This window comes from Sminthopsis crassicaudata, chromosome 6 (genome assembly GCF_048593235.1).
Source record: "Sminthopsis crassicaudata isolate SCR6 chromosome 6, ASM4859323v1, whole genome shotgun sequence".
Taxonomy (NCBI): domain Eukaryota; kingdom Metazoa; phylum Chordata; class Mammalia; order Dasyuromorphia; family Dasyuridae; genus Sminthopsis; species Sminthopsis crassicaudata.
Window position 1 is genome coordinate 30529634 of NC_133622.1, and position 17250 is coordinate 30546883.

A 17250-nucleotide genomic window follows, 5' to 3' on the forward strand; every position below is an offset into this window, starting at 1 on the left:
GAACTAGACTGTACTCTAAACATGTTAATGTCAATGATCGCCATTTGACAGATGAGAAAACTGAGATTGAGAAATCAAGTAAATGACTTGCCGAAGGTCATAATAAATCTACTTAATGGCAAAAGATTGGACTCATGTTGCCTAACTGCGAGCTCAAATGGCCCAATATTCTCCACAGACCCAACATCTCCCCAAATAGAGGTACTATAATCATACCTTCACCAGTCAAAATTAATAAATTATACATTTTAGTGTACAAAACAATGACTACCCTTGGTTTTTAAGTCATCATTACTAAAGTACTTGTTGCCTTTTAAACACATCCTCAAAACAGTGTACCAGTGATCTGAGAACTTTCCCTGTTAACACATGGATGACAGGAGAAAATTAAATTCTGAATGACTTTATGATATTATATGCTTTTGAAGCCATTCACATAAATACATTTAAAAAGTGCTCTCCACTAAGTAGGATCACATCTCTTGACCGACAGTAATGGAAATTTATCATTTACCAGTTCATCAGACCATGGAAAAGTCTGGGTTGGGAACAGAGGCTTAGAGAGATAGTTTCTTCATGACTCGTCAGTGTCCATATTTTTTGTCAAGTAATTTTTTTGAGTCAAATCAAGTTAGAGCTCTGTATACAAGTAGTTTTCCATTTCAGTCTTGTTTTCATACATATTCAAAAATATCCTTATCTTAAGCAGACAACAACCACAAAAATCAACCATTTAGCAAGGCTCTAAGTATTAAATGACAAGAAATGGCAAAAATCCATTCCTTCTATCAGGGGGAAGGTGAGAAAAAAATGTTAAAAGTGTCTACAAAACTAGCTACTAAAATATAGCAAGAGCTACATGGAGAGTTATTTGGCCTCCAAGAGCTGTCCAGATCATGGACATTCTCCATGACTTTATGCCAAGGTTAGGAGTGATGAAATTTCTCATTTTCCTCCATGTGAGTGATTGCTGTGCACTCTGATGACTATTGTTTCTCTGTCTTCCTTCCCTTCACCCATATGTTCTCCACTATGCCTTGATTCCTAGAAATTTCCCCCCCCCCCACTAAATAGATGTTCTTAAAACACAACCCTGTTCTATACTTCCTTTAACCTACTTCTTTTGAAAAAGGGATGACTTTCCAAACCCGTATTTTAGACAATGAATCCTTTCCACTAAGTCTCCGTAAATTCTGAAGTTCTACTATTTACCTTCCTGTGTTAAACATTCTAGTTCACTGTACCCAAACTTTGTGTTTGTATAGGGACATTTGAGGGCAGACCATTAGAGACACATAGATTTAGTGCCAGTCTGGAATCAGGAAGTTTCATCTTGGAAAAGTCACTAAACCCTGCCTCAGTTTTCTCATATGTAAAAAGAACTAAAGAAAATAGGAAATACCAAGAAAACGGCTATGGGATCACAAAGAGTTGGACCTAATTGAAAACAACTGAACCATAAAGAACATTTGAGGCCATGAGTTTTATTCTATATTTCTCAGTGTTCAAAATACACATCAAAGTTTACTGACAAATATATTTCCTGTACTACTGTCAGCCTCCCAAAGAATATGGAAAATAGAAGAGGTGCCACAAAACTAGAAAAGGTAATTGTTGCAATGACTTTCAAAAAGCAAAAGAAGCTACAAACTAACAATCCAAACAAAAGCCAGCAAGCTTGACGTGCACTACTAGAAAAAATTCTAGAATGGGATTATGAAAGAAATGGTTTATAAGGCAGAATGATTTAGTGGAAAAATAAAAAAACCAAACCATGGGATCTAGTGTCAGAGTCAAGGTTCTAATTTCAGCTCTGCTAACAAGTATTCCAGTATATCAGGCAAGTCACCTAACTTTTCTGATCCAGTAATTTCTTAATCCAATTTTAAAATGGAACTGGTAATCACTAAAAAATAGTGGATTCTTCAAGAAAAGACTACCTGAAATTATTTGATGGAGTTATAGAGGACTTTAATGAATTCACACTCTCAAGATGTGAGTCATCAATAAGTCCTGACAACCCCAAAGCTAATGTTTTTTGAAGACGTAATTAGATGGCTGGATTATTCATGATGAAGGAGGTTATAATTCTGTTGCACTGAGCTGTGATCAGAGAATATCTGGAGCATTGGACTCAGTTCTGGGAGCATCTAGAAGAGACTGGATATCATATCACAATAACCAGGATGAAAGAAGATAAGGCGTTTGCCAAAAGAAAAGGAGAGGAAAAAGAATGACCTTAAAGCTCTCCTTAAGCATTTGAAAAAATTTCAAGACTAAATCAGGCTTAATCTGCATGATCCTCAAGGATCAAACTAGGAACAATGGAGGGAAGTTTTAGAGGAAGATTTTGGCTCCAAATAAGGAAAACCTTTATGACAATAAGAGTCACCTCAAAGTAGAACAGGCCAGCTTGTAAGATAGTAGATTCCTTCTGAAGTCAGATCTTCAAGTTAAGGTTAGATAACTATCACTGAATCAATGTGCAATTAGTTATTACTTAGTTGAGAATGCTAAAGATGAAATTCATGATTAGATTGGATTAGGCCCCTTCTATCTAAGACTGATTTTGTAATCCCTGTGGAAACAGAGAGATGTAGATGAATATTACAAATGAAAATAGGAAAAAAAAAAAAACACCCAACAATATTAAAAAAAAAAAAACTTCCTCTCCCTTTTGCAAATGTTTTCCTATCATCTCCTTACATTATTCTCTCTCTCTCTCTCTCTTTTTTTTTTTTTTTTTTTTTGCGCTGAGGCAATTGGGGTTAAGTGACTTGCCCAGGGTGTCACAGCTAGGTGTTAAGTGTCTGAGGCCACATTTGAACTCAGGTCCTCCTGACTTCAAGGCTGATGTTCTTTCTATCCACTGTGCCACCTAGCTGTCCCTCATTATTCTCTCTTATCCTGTTTATGATTTCAAGACTATCTTTGCATTTAAGCCCAGGTGAATCTATTGCCCAAGAAAATCTTGTTGGCTAATACTAAAAATAGCACTCTACAAATATTTTATCCTGGCAGGTTAATGCTAACATTTTTTCCTACTATATAGATGCAGAAACTGAGACTGACAGAATAAATGACTTTCCCAGGGTCACAGAACTAGTAAATATCTAAACCTATATTTGAATTCAGATCTTTCTGACTCCAGGTCCAATTCTCTGTCCACAGCACCATCCAGCACAGTCATGAAAGAGTCAGATACCTTTTAGTGTGAAGGGAGAAAACATTTCTGGGATTGTGTTCTGTAGGGGAAGACTTTTTTGTAAAAATCTGGCTTGGGGTCTCAGAATGAACTAATATCTCTTATGATTTCTATTTCAAAGAAGAGATCTTGACAGAGAAGTTTGCAGTAAGTACAATTCTGTTCATGTCAATCCCAATCCCAATAAATGAGATGAAAAGGTAAAATGTGCATCAGTAGCAAACCTTAATCTATTTTTTTAAAAAGTATAGGAATATGTGATTATATTCTAAGAGAAATATTCCTGTCAGAATGGTCATGTAAGACAGAAAGGTCATCCATTCTTCTAAAGCAGTAGATTATTTAGAAAGTGTTAATATATAATCGTCATTCCAATGGGTAGCATCCAGAAAGAGAAAATTATACACATGTGAAAATGACTCTCCTTTACAGCATCTTTCCCCATCTCTCATCATACTATACAGATACAGAGAGACAGAGAGAGATTTTTTAAAAAGCAACTGGTAAAGATTTAAAGTATGATAAAGTTCAAAGTCTCTTCACAAATAATCAGTAATAAAGGGGAAAAGAAAATGAACTAACATTCTGTCACCTATTACATACAAATTTTACAAGTTTAGGAAAGTCTCATTGTCCAAATTTCCAGATAATGCCCATATAAAACAAATGACTTCCCCTGGATTACAGCAGATCCTTTAGGTAAGATATTGACAAGAAGACTGAGAATTCATTCAGTCATTCCAAAGTAGATTGGAGCCATATAAAAGAGGATACTGAATTCCAGAATAAGGGCCTTGAATTTCATTTGGTAGACAATGAACCTTTGAGGTTTGGGGGACAGTGCAATGATGTGATTAAATCTCCATATGAAAAGTTAATTTAGAAGCACAGCAAAAGTTTTTGTGGGGCAGCCAGTTAAGAGACTATTACATTAGTTTAGGGGAGAGATAATGTCAACTTAGGTTCAGAGAGGGAATTCTTGGGAAAAAAGGTTTAGGTGAGGAGCTGAATTAATAGGCCATGCATGGTGAAATAGAGTTAAAAGTCAAAGGTAATATAATGAGGTTGCAAGCTGTGATTGAGTGAAGGTGACATTATAGCTTTACTGAATTCATTCAACAAACATTTGTTATTGTTGTTTTTAAGATTTGCAAAGTATTTTCTTGGTTTTTTAATTAAAGCTTTTTATTTTCAAAATATATGCATGGATAATTTTCAACATTCATCCTTGCAAAACCTTCTGTTCCAAATTTTCTCCCCTTCTTCCCCCCCACAGATAGCAAACAATCCAACACGTGCAGTTCTTCTAGGTATATTTCCACAAATATCATGCTATACAAGAAAAATCAGATCAAAAGAGAAAAAATGAGAAAGAAAACTAAGTTTAAGAGTAAAAAAAATCTATATTGTGATCCCCATTCAGTTGCCCCAGACCTCTCTCTGGGGTAAGATGGTTCTCTTCTCCAAAATACCTTTGGAACTGGCCAGAATCATCTCATTTAAACATTCGTTAACTGACTATATTATTCCCAATCAAAAAAGACTCCAAAGTTCTTGGCTACTGCCCACTTTCCCCACCCTGCAGTCTCTATTCTGAATTAAAAGACACTTATAATGATACTTTTTAGGTAATTTGTATTGAATTCAAATTTGTTATTGATAGCCTATACATATCCATATATATATATATCCATACACACACACACACACACACACACACACACACACACACACACACACTTTTTAGACAAAATAAATCACTTTCATGTTCAAGAGAAAGAAGCTGAAGGCGCGAAAGGAATTAAAATTTCTTTCAGTTTGTTTTATTTGCTTTTCAGAAGAAAAAGCATACGGCTTAAAGTAGGCACTAGATTTATTTTTCAACGATAGATTTTTAGGCAAACATTAAGGATCTCAGTCCACAAGACTGATGTGTAATTCCGTTATGGCTAACAATACCCAAAGAAAATGCAGATAAATTTATATTCATTCATGCTTACAGTTTATATTACCTGGCATTTTAATTAGCCAGGGCATAAGGATGATAATATGTTAAATTAATGCTAGTTTTGAGACTGGATGTTTTTTAAAAAATAGGAAAGATTTATCAAATAGTGTATCACTGAGTCCTCTGTTCAACCGCATACATTTAAGAATCCTAACAAGTACTGGAAAAGAGACAAAAACATTTTTCACGTGTTCAGTGGCAGCAGGCGGATACAGCAAAAGCAGGATAGATACTACAGGAATACTTTGGACTTTGGAAAAAAAAAAACAAACAAACAACCAGGGACTTCCCTTTTCCAAGTACAAACCAATCATTTTGCTGCTTTGCTTTTTGGTCAGTGGTGAATTAGGTCTTCTGTTTTCATGAATTGAGAGAAACCTCAAGAAAGGTTCAACAAAGGATAGAACAATCTTCTATCATTAATGGTCAACACTAATGTTGAAATGTAGTTTACAAATGCTTCTTGTTAATGAACGAATGGTTTATTTTTGAGGAGTACATAACGTCAACATAAAGCCGCCTCCAATCATTAAGATGATTTTTAAAACAAGCAAACAACGCCCCCCCCCACATCTAAAATATTTGTAATCACAGATAAGTGATTATGAGCTATTACTTTTTGTGTGTGTTGACATTTGACCCTTTCTAGAAAATGTACCTTGCACCAGTGAAACTTAAGGCACCAGCTAGTTATTTATTAAACTCAGGTACCAATGGCTGACTTGTACAAATCATGATTTTAACTACCCTGCCTGGCTTGTGTGCAAAAGTGGAAAGAAGCAATCATCAGAGCTGTGAAATTCTGTCATATCGGCAGAATCGGGCTGCAAAGTACAGCAATTTGTGTTTGACCTCTGATCTATGAAGTTTGTATAAACCTTTGAACCTCAGCTTGGAATTGAGAAACACATTTCCTAAGGCTTGGAGATGTGACCAGCAATTGCTCACCTTTCCATGGGTTAATATTGTGAATGACCACCTTCCTTCCCAAATGGTTAACCAACAATGGAACCTTAGGAGGAAGCCCACAAGGACAAACTTTTCATAAATCATTATTATGAACTAACGACAAGGTTAAAAACTTTCAGCAAGGGAATATAGAATTATCACATAAACACGGGTTCTAAACTTTCCTTATTTTTCAAAATCTCTTTAAATAGAATAGTTTAAGGAAATGTAATAGTGAGGATAACATATGGAATTCCTAGACCTTTACTTTAACTCGATTTATTTTGATACATGTCCTATGCAAGAGCCCACACAAAATAACAATAAATTCTAGCACAAAATAGTTAACTACTGACTATCATTTTGATTTTAAAGCTGCCCCACCTTGGATTTATTTTTGTTCAGCCCTTTATCTAATCTCTGTTTTAAAGTACAAAGCCATATTAAGCCATAAATAAGGTGAGGGGGAGGAAATGAATTAAATGATGAGAAACAAGTTATATTCTTTTTGCCTGAAATTTATTTCCCAACACTGAACATTAGACTTAGAATAATACAGTCAATAATATATGATTCTCCGGTTGAAATTTCTATATCATATTTCTTCACCATAAGTAGTTATGCCAAATAATGTTGATTATGGAAAATAATGAGGGCTAGTTTCTGTTAAATAAAACTCTTTTCTGAACAAAAGAAAACTAATTATGATTTTAACATTATTATAGCATGTGAAGCACAAATGAATTTTGTATATAATTATTACTTTATTTTTATGCACTCTAATGCATATAGTATGTGAAGCACAAATAAATTTTGTATTTAATCATTATTTTATTATTTTTGTACTCTAACGTATAAAAAATTCCATTTTAGTTTAGAATGTAAGCACCCAGAAAGCCCTGGGACTGGTTAATTTTGTGTATGTACTCCAAATATCTGGCACACTGTTGATTAATTCCATTTTGAGGAAATAAATATACCATAATGGACTTCACGATGAACTTCTATCTCATGAATAAGTGATTTAATATTAATACTAATTCTATTAATTTTGTATTTTTAAACCTCAAAAGTATTAGAATCTTGCATCAGTCTCTTAAGTCTAATTCTCAAATGACTTTTGGAAAACACAGGTGGGAATGGTAAGCAAATTTCTCTTTCGTGGCCTATTGTCTTAAAATAGTAGCTAGGAATGGAAAATGCTCATTACATTTTGCAAGGTTTTTTTTCCATCCTAGGGAAAAAAAAAAAAAAAAAAAAAACCAAAAACAAAGATCCAGTCGACTTTTAAGTTTTCTGATGTTGCTATTAGGCACATGTCTTTTACAACATTTAAATTAAATTTACACTGAAGCAGAAATCAATGAATTAGTTACTTTCCAAGTATTTTTACTTTACTGAATGAAAAATTAAGACAATCTACTAATTACTAAACCCAACCTAAATTAGTGAAATAAAATATATCCATCCTCCCATCCTTCTTAAAACAAATAAGGGTCTCCCTACCTTTCTAGTCTGGAGACCTGTGCACAACAGGTTAACAGGAACAACACCTTAGCTTAAATAACCCTTCCTCTCAATCACAAGAGCCCTGTACCTCAGTTACGCGTAGCACACATGTTTTTATTGGTCACTGAGCTTTGCCCCATTTAAATTCCTTGGAAGTAATTTGCTAAAGGCACCAGGAATGGGATGAGTGGGTGGGACAGAAAGAAAAAGAGATGTTAAATGCTGCCATCTCTAGAACTCTCAGCAGCAATTTGGAAATTAATAGAAAATTAGCTGTAACTGGAGGGCCAAATTAAATCCAGAAGGAAGAAAAAAGCTTTGCCATTTTCACAGGAAAGAAATTTTAACCGAAATATTTCATTCCCACTCCAAAACTAACCCAAAGGGAATGAATCATACACAAACATAGGAGCAAGGCAAATAACTTGTGATAAGATAAGGAAAGAGCAGATCTTACCCAGAAATGTAGTATTTTCAACAGACTATTCTTCCTCCTAGTCATTGAAGAATGACTAGAATCTACATCTACATTGAATGTAGATGATTTTGGAATATTATGTTTCACTTATGATCAGTTCCAGCAGACAAACTGACAAGTTATTCAAGACTGGCAGAAAGGTGCTGACATATAAGTATTGCTTACAAAAACTGGGAGCCCCAAACAATCTTACCAGAAAGGAGAGGGGGGGAAAAGGGCTGGAAGAGAAGAAATGAAAGCCAGGGGATAATAAAACATGATTCATGACAATAAAAACAGTCTGTACATAACAACGGAGCAGTAGGGCCCGAAGCACTTAGGCAAAGTAAATAATGCTTCTTTTCCAGCAGTTAAGAGAAGGAACCACACAGAAAGTCTTTTTCCTAGGCTGAATTTTTCAGTGCAGCTGGAAGGAGAGAAAACCACTGTGTCGAAAAGAGGCCAAGAGGAAAGAGTAATGAAAAGTCTCCAGAATGGATGGCTAATCTGGGGTGAAACACACCAAAAACCATGGCATATAAAAGTACAGAACTGTGGTTTCCTGGTCTGACTCTCATATCCTACCCCACCCCTTATAACTTTGGGGTTACAACTGCTCTTTAGTGGTCATTGGGGCAGATTTCTGACTTACAACTGCTTTACTAAAACCAGAAAACCTGACCAGTTTGGGATACATGAAAGTTGGAAGCAGAGAGAAAAATCAGGAGACAAGAATTAAAAGCATTAAGTATTTAATAATAATATAATATAAGTATATAAAAGTATTTAGGGACGGTGATTCCAGCACACCAGCCTCCCCATCTCCAAATGGAATCTGCCCCTCAAAACCAAGAGAAAGAGTTAAACAAAATGACTGGATACATTGACGGCATCTGACAAAGTCACAATTCTGCTTTAATTTTCCCACTTCTCTGCTATGAGGAAGGGGATAATGTTTAAATTTATCTGTTGCTACCACTACACACCTGTCAGATTGGCTAAGATGACAGGAACAAATAATGATGAATGTTGGAGCAGCTGTGGGAAAACTGGGACACTGATACATTGTTGGTGGAGTTGTGAAAGAATCCAACCATTCTGGAGAACAATTTGGAACTATGCTCAAAAATTTATCAAACTCTGCATTCCCTTTGACCCAGCAGTGCTACTACTGGGCTTATATCCCAAAGAAATACTGAGGAGGGGAAAGGGACCTGTATGTGCCAAAATGTTTGTGGCAGCTCTTTTTTTAGTAGCTAGAAACTGGAAGTTGAATGGATGTCCATCAGTTGGAGAATGGTTGGGTAAATTGTGGTATATGAAGGTTATGGAATATTATTGCTCTGTAAGAAATGACCAGCAGGAGGAATACAGAGAGGCTTGGAGAGACTTACATCAACTGATGCTGAGTGAAATGAATAGAACCAGAAGATCTCTGTACACTTCAATGCTGTAAGAGGATATATTCTGATGGAAATTGATATCTTCAACATAAAGATCCAACTCACTTCCAGTTGATCAATGATGGACAGAGGTAGCTACACCCAGAGAAGAAACACTGGGAAGTGAATGTAAATTGTTAGCACTGCTGTCTACCTACCCAGGTTACTTATACCTTCGGAATCTAATACTTAACGTGCAATAAGAAAATTGGATTTACACACATATATTGTATCTAGGTTATACTGTAACACATGTAAAATGTATGGGATTGCCTGTCATCTAGGGGAGGGAGGGGATAATTTGGAAAAATGAATACAAGGGATAATGTTATAAAAAAAAAAATTACTCATGCATATCATGCATGTCAAAAAAATTTATAATTATTAAAAAAAAAAAAAAAAGAATCTTCACTTGCTTCAAGACACAGATAAAACACCATTTTCTTTTTGAAGAATTTTCCTGATCCACTCCGATACTACTATAATCATTCCTTCTATTTACATGGTATTTATTTTTCTACTAATTCAATGTAAACTTGCATGAATACATGCTTTCTTCTCTAAGAGAATGTTAATTCCTTAATAGCAGCATCCATTTTCCATTTTTCCTTTGTATTTTCAGCTTCTAACATAGTGCTTAGCATATGTTTAATAAATGCTTCAATAAATATTATATATTTAATAAAAATAAATACATAAATCTGTGGCCTGTGAGGATCATAATTGAACTGGTCCTCTTCAAGACCAAAGAGCAACAACAATTCAAATTAAATTCCCCCAACTAAGATCCCTCAAATTTCAAAGAAGGAAATTATTTAAAATGTTTTAAGAATCTCAATTTCTGGGGTAGCTAAATGGCTTAGTGGGCAGAGCACTACCCCTGAAATCAGGAGGACTTAAATTCAAATCTGTTTTCAGACACTTCCCAGCTGTGTGACCTGTGACCTTGGGCAAGTCACTTAACTCCAATTGCCTCAGGGTAAAAAAAATTTCTGGAGAATTACAAATTCAAATTGGTAGAATCAGAGTTGCTTATATATTTCAAAAGAACTTGAATGAGTACCTACTTTCTCTTTTTTATACTTCTCTTATATTTTCTATATGGTAATATACAGTTCACTCTTTTATTAGATTTTAAGCTCCATAGTTGCACAACCCAAGTTTTCTCTATCTATATTATCATCACTCTATATAGAAGATTACTTGTTTTGGATATCCTAAGGAAAACTAAAAGGATGCCCAATGATATGAAGATTTGGGGGCCATTTATACTAAGTGAATAACACTGGAAGTCTCTCAAGATAAGACTAATTATAATAAAATAAAATATAAAAGATATGATAGGATATTACATCACACTTAAAACAGGTATGATATGATATACTATAATATCCATGTTGCTATGGCAGCAGACCCTCTCAAAGCTGTGTATTAAACCCAAACACAGAATTCAATCATCTTTCATTACAAAGAGAAAACTAGAATTTTCTCTTCTTACTAGAAAAGCTCTCCCTTCCTCCTTAAACCATAGTTAAATTAAACTGATATTAATTTTTTTTTTAAATCAGTGTCTACCTAAGGACAAGGGCTCTACCTACAAATCCAGTTTTATTTTCCAGAGAAGTAAATCCTTTTTCTTTACAGAATCCCCCTCACCCAGAGTATTATTATTCAGGGAGAAAGAATCATCACATGCAAACTGAGAGAAGGCAAATCTGTGGCTTAAAGGGGAGGGGAAAGAGGAGGAAAGCAGAAGCTTAAAGAAGAAAGGTGATGTACTTATTGTTATACACTGGGAACCTCCCCCAACAATACTGAGGGAAAGTAAATTTGATCTTTATGTACATTACTAATTACTTGACCACAAACCTAAATCCTAACTAGTCATTACACTCTCCCTCACTCAGACCTAGCTCAAAGTACTACTACATTTCCAAGGCACAATCTAAATATCTTCCTTTCATAGGTCTAAACAAATATTGATGTTCCCTAGAGTAAATCTTAAATTGTGGGTCATGAACCCACATGGATTTGAGTTAGGGAAAGTGAGGGTGGGGAAGATCTACAAAATTATAATTTTTTTTAATCAGTATATGTTTGATTTATATACTTATATTTTATATACCTGGGGCTACATAAAAATTTCTCTGGTGAAAAAGGGTCAGAAGCAGAAAATGTTTAAGGAATCCTGCCTAAAGAATGAAATAGTGTGAGAGCATTTTTAAGGTGGGAATCTTCATCTGGCATGGCCAGAGCTAGCTCAGAAGGAAAGTGTGGGACAGAAGAGCTATTGGACTGACTTCAAACTGAAGTTTGAGCCATTGTGCTGAGCTCATTGTTATACATCTGTGAAAGCTGGACAATGGGCCAGCGCCATGCCAGGAAACGGAATTGCTTCCATTAGGAAGATTCTGAAGATCTCCTGGCAGGATGAGGTACTGGACACTGAGGAATTAAACTGTCAAGCGTTCCCACTCTGCTGCAGAAAGTGCAACCATTGCACTGGCCATGATTGTTCAAATGCATAACCTACACTTGTCAAATAGACTATTTTATGGAGAATTCCCATGGGGAACACTTATACGGTGACCAGAAAAAGCAATACAAGGACATTCTCAAGGGATCTCTTAAGACTTTAGATATGACATGGGAGACTCTGGCATAGGACCACCCAGCACAGTGGGCCCTCTTCAGAGAGGGGCTGTGCTGTATGAGTGAAGCAGAACTGAAATAGCTCAGAAGAAAAGGGAGATGAGCAAAGTTAAAGAATCCACCAGAAAAATCCCTAGGGATTACTTGTGTCCAACCTGTGGCAGAGCATTCTGAGCTCTTATTGCCACAGTTGTTCACACTAACTTTGACGTAGTGATGTCACAATATGACACATCACTAAACAGAGTTCAAAAGTGCTCTGTAAAAACCATCACATTTATATTTTCACCAGTTACTACACTGCCAGCCAGGACAGTTTTCTTACAAAGTAAAATAGAACATTTAGGATAAATTTATTAGAAAATACAGCTCTTTTACATCGTTACTTTAAGCTCATAGTTTGTCAGTAAGAAATGATGAATATGTTGAATACAAATGGCAGCTAGGTGGTCCAGTAGGATAGAGTGCCAGGCCTAGAATCAGAAAGATCTGAATTCAAATCTAGCTTCAAACATTAATTGTGTGACTGAGTAAGTCACTTGACTCTTGTTTGCCTATTTCTTCATCTGTAAAGTGAACTGGAGAAGGAAATGGCAAACCATTCCAGTATTTCTACCAAGGAAACTTAAAATGAGGTCAGGAAGAATAGGACACGACTGAACCATCACAAAACAACAAGCAGAGACTTAGATAAACTTTCAAAAAGTGAAAGAATCAAACTAGGAAAATAAGATATACAATGACTACAAAAACATAAATAGAAAAGAACAACAAAACAATCAAAACGGAATGTTGTGAAATTTTAATATTCAAACTTGGCGCCAAAGAAAGGACAGAAGATACTTTCCTGATGCCGATTCATAGAAGTTGGGAACTACAGATGTGAAACACCAGATAATTCTGATACGTTGATTACACTTGCTTAACTATTTTCCCCCTTACTCTTTTTTAGAAATTATTTTAAGGGATGTCTCTCTAAGAGAGAATAAAGGAAGAGATACTGTAGAACAAATAGGTGACATAAAAATCAGTAGCTATCCATTAAAAAAAAAAAAGAAGTATGTTGTGTTTTTAAAAAGTTGGTAGAAAATGAAAAAGGAAGGTCACCTTATATACCAGGTGTTAGGCACATGGTATTCAGAGAATTATACAAAAGAGAACTTAGTAGAAAATTTAATACTGTTGAATGACATTTTAAATAAAAAATAAAACTATAAAACTATATTCTTGCTTGACATTCTCTAGGTTCCTTAAAATGGAAGATTTAATCTAAGTTAAACTATTGTAAAATCTCAATTAACCCTTTCTTCCACCCTATTCCCATAATCCCTCCTTTATTATTTATCTTCAATCCCACCCCAAATTCTGATATGCTCTGCTGAGTCCTTGCCTTTCAGAAGCTTATAAATCAGATAATAATACTGATTCAAAGAAAGATGGAGGCACTAAGTGGGGATGGAAGTTACTAGGCTAACTCACCACCACCATCATAAATTATCTTGATACATTCAGTTGGTTGAGGGAAGAAAGGGTTTGGAACCTGCATTCTCTACAATGTATCTGCAAATACAGCCACAATATGAGAATTGACAGCCAACACATCATATAAGGCTTACAAAGTGTGTAGCAGTGATGTGAACACATTCAACAACATTAAAAAAAGAAATCTAATTAACTGGAAAAAACAATCTAGGTCCAGGAGAGCTGATTCCATGAATTGCAACTTCCTTTTCACCAGGTTCCCTTGATCTCAAGGCTTTAAGGAAAGTAACTTTCCCCCCCTGAGATCCTTGTTTTTTGTAATTATATTCCAATTATCATAGAGTTCTAAAGTAATGACTATTCATATAATCAATTCTGCAAATGTTTATTGAGTCCTTTATTGTACATGAGGCACAATGCCTGTCAGAAGCACTAAGGCAAAAATAAATAGTCTCTACCCTAGGAACTAACATTCTACAGGCTTATAGCCTGCATTTTACTAGACTATAGACAAAAACAGTAAAATGAAAATGGAGACAAGGAAGAACATTAATAACAGGAGGAGTCACTGAGATAAGGCTAAAAGAAAGACAAAGGCAAAGGTGAAGAGAATGTATTTGAAGTGGGGAATGAGTATTGAGTTTGAAGTAATCCAATTTAGCTGGAACATAAGAGCTCAGAAAAGAGAACAGTAGGAAATAAAGATGAAAATGTAAGTGGGAACCAGACTAAAGTAGGTCTTAAATGCCAAGCTAAGAAGATTACATTTTTATCCCATATGAATTAGGACATAGGTTTTTAACTCTAAGGTCCATGAACTTGTTTAAATATATATTTATTTATAATTGTGTTTTAATGATTGGTTCCCTTTGTAATCTTATGCATTTAGAAACATTATTCTAAGAAGGAACCCATTGATTAGATTGCCAAAGATGTACATGACCAAAAAAAAAAAAAAAGGGGGGGGGGGAAGACTAACAACATCCACATCAGGGAGACCATTGACCAGGGGAATGACATGTTCAAACCTGATTTTTTAAGAAAGACTAAGTTGGCAAATGCACCTGGTACACTCATATACATTGGGTAAACCAGAACCTGTAACTTAGACTTAAAGATAAACATGTCTAACCAGTCATAAATGGAAAATTTTCAGGAAGACAGCTCAGAATACTTTGCAATTTTGTTCCTTCTAAATCTAAAGAAAACTGCGGCTGAGAGCAGAGATGTCAAGACAAGTTATTATCTGTTTTCCTAGGTCTAAGGATTCACTTGAAGACAGATTCTTAGATATCTCTCAGAGGGCAATTACACATAACTCAGCATTTTCTAATTCTATTTCCTGTCTTTCTTTCCCCAGTCCTGTTTTTCCCCCCTTTTAAAACTCAGTCCACTGGGTTCTTACATGTCTCAGAGGATTGGGAAATCACTTCAAGAATTTGATGGTCAATCTCTTGGAAGAATCAAGTTTCTAGGATGGCTTCCATGCCTTTTTAGGGGAAAACTAGCCCAAGTAAAAAGACCCTCCTAATTCCCAGGGTCCCAACCAGATTCGTAATAGATGTTGATGCTACAGATAGCATTGTCACCATAGTGACAATAAAATAAATAAGGAAGTAAAGGGAGGGGCAAATTAAGGAAGGAAAATAACTTGTTTTAGACAATTGCTAGTAGAATATTCAAATGCCCCTTGTATAAGCAGTTGGGTATCCAAACATAGGGAAGTACAGATTTGGGGGTAACTTTATAGAGGCAATAATTGAAGTCATGGGTATGGATGTAACTATCAAGAAAGCTTATAGAGAAAAGGAGAGGATTTAGAGAATACATTTAAGGTCATGTGTAAGATGAGAAAGAAGGCTTCTTGAGTTCAGGGTCTTTGGAGCCATAGCTTATTAGGTCTATAATGACTATTCTTTCAGAGTAATGTACGTACGATTTCAATGATTGCAAATGCAATTGAATTAGTCAACTAAAAGAAGGATGTTAGTGGAAAAGCTGCTGGGGTGATGAAGAAAGCAAAAAAGAGTAGGTACCATTTGAGAATGGACAAGAGGTATTTTCTGAAAAGGATTTATGGGTCAAGATAGAAGTTTCTTTGAAATTGGAAGTCAGGGCTGAATTATTCCTGAAAGGTATTGAAGGTAGTATCAATGGTTAAGAAAACTGAATAAACCTGAGCTTTTGGTATTTTCCATTTGATCTCTGCTTGGTCATTCATTTGTTGATCTCTCCCCTCCACCCAACCAGCCCCATTTTGGAAAGTGCCATTTTAAGATATTATCAAGATTATTTTTCCCTTTTACTTTTATAATCCACACAGATAATAAGTTTCTTTGAAGGTCTGATAAGCCCCCTACTTCATCAGGTATAAAAAAATTAATCAGTTATTAAAGGATCCATATGATCAAGTTCACAAAATGTACCTATTTTATAGGGAATTATTACTATAGTGGCTCAAGGAACTAATGAGATCCCCCTACCCACAAAAAATAAATATTTCACAATCATAATTCCTGAAATTATGTTCCTGATATTGTAATAATACATTTTTGATGATATCTGACAAAGATTTTTTGGTTTGACATTAGTACAATGTGGTATAAAATGTGCCTTTTCTATAATCTGTAGAAAGTGTAATGTGGCATTAGAACTCAAAATAAGCTCAAGAACTATGTATGGAAAAACAATCAATTTGTTAGTTTTATTGTTTCTGACATGCTCCTCTCCCCCAAACACCACTTGCATTTGATCTCTTCTTTTTTTATTTCTTCATTCTCTGTAAGGGATGGGGGAAAAAGGTAAAAATGGAACCATTCAAGTAGCACTTGGTAGCAAAGTTAGTTAAAAAAAAAAAAAAAATTTGGCCTGTAAGAAAATGGAAACAACTGTGGCATAAAGAAATGAACAGAGAGAAAATCTGAATTGTAATCATACCTCCCAGGTCCTACCCCAAAACCAGGGGTACACGAGCCAAGGTGGTTAAGGGAACTTAAGCTGGAAAAAAATCCATTTAATGACAACAATGAAAATGCAAAGAACAAAACAGGGAAAAAGGAATGGCATGTAATTATAATGACGTCCCAAAAGAAGAGAAAATGTACCTCCCTCTAATAGTAGGAGGTGAGTGAGTGAGAAGGACCATGCAATACAGCAGATTCATTGGGTTGGCTCATTTAAACTTCCAACCCACTGTTCCCTCCTACTCTCCCTTCCTTCTTTTCTTCTTTTCTTTTCCTTTCCTTTCCCCATTCCATTTATTCATTTGTTTCTTCCTTCCTCATCTGAGGAAGAGGAAAAATTAGAGAAGAGCATATTGGAAATGAAGATATTGTTTTAAAAAAAGATATCATTAAATTTATTTTAAAAAATTAAAGAGTTGTTAGCCAGGAAGAGAGAGAACAATTATACTGTAAGATACAGCCCACGGATCTAGGTCTCACAGTTCAGAAATCATGACAATTAAGTCCCGAGTTGAACTTTGGTCATTGAGAGGCAATGAATCTGAACTGAGAGAGCTCCCTGGGAGATATGAAAGGGTGCAAGG

At 35.3% G+C, this 17250-nt stretch overlaps 1 protein-coding gene across 15 annotated transcripts in view; it reads right to left on the bottom strand.

The window, feature by feature from the left end:
* Positions 1 to 17250, bottom strand: part of RBM47 (RNA binding motif protein 47) — a 139886-nt gene that overhangs the window by 27021 nt on the left and 95615 nt on the right. Inside the window, exon 1 of one of the 15 annotated variants that reach the window (XM_074273677.1) lies at positions 7668 to 7690. The exons of the other annotated variants lie outside the window; for them this stretch is intronic. The gene's annotated coding sequence lies outside the window, so the exon portion shown is untranslated. Of the gene's footprint in view, positions 1 to 7667; positions 7691 to 17250 lie in introns of those variants that run through there. 15 annotated transcript variants of the gene reach the window in all.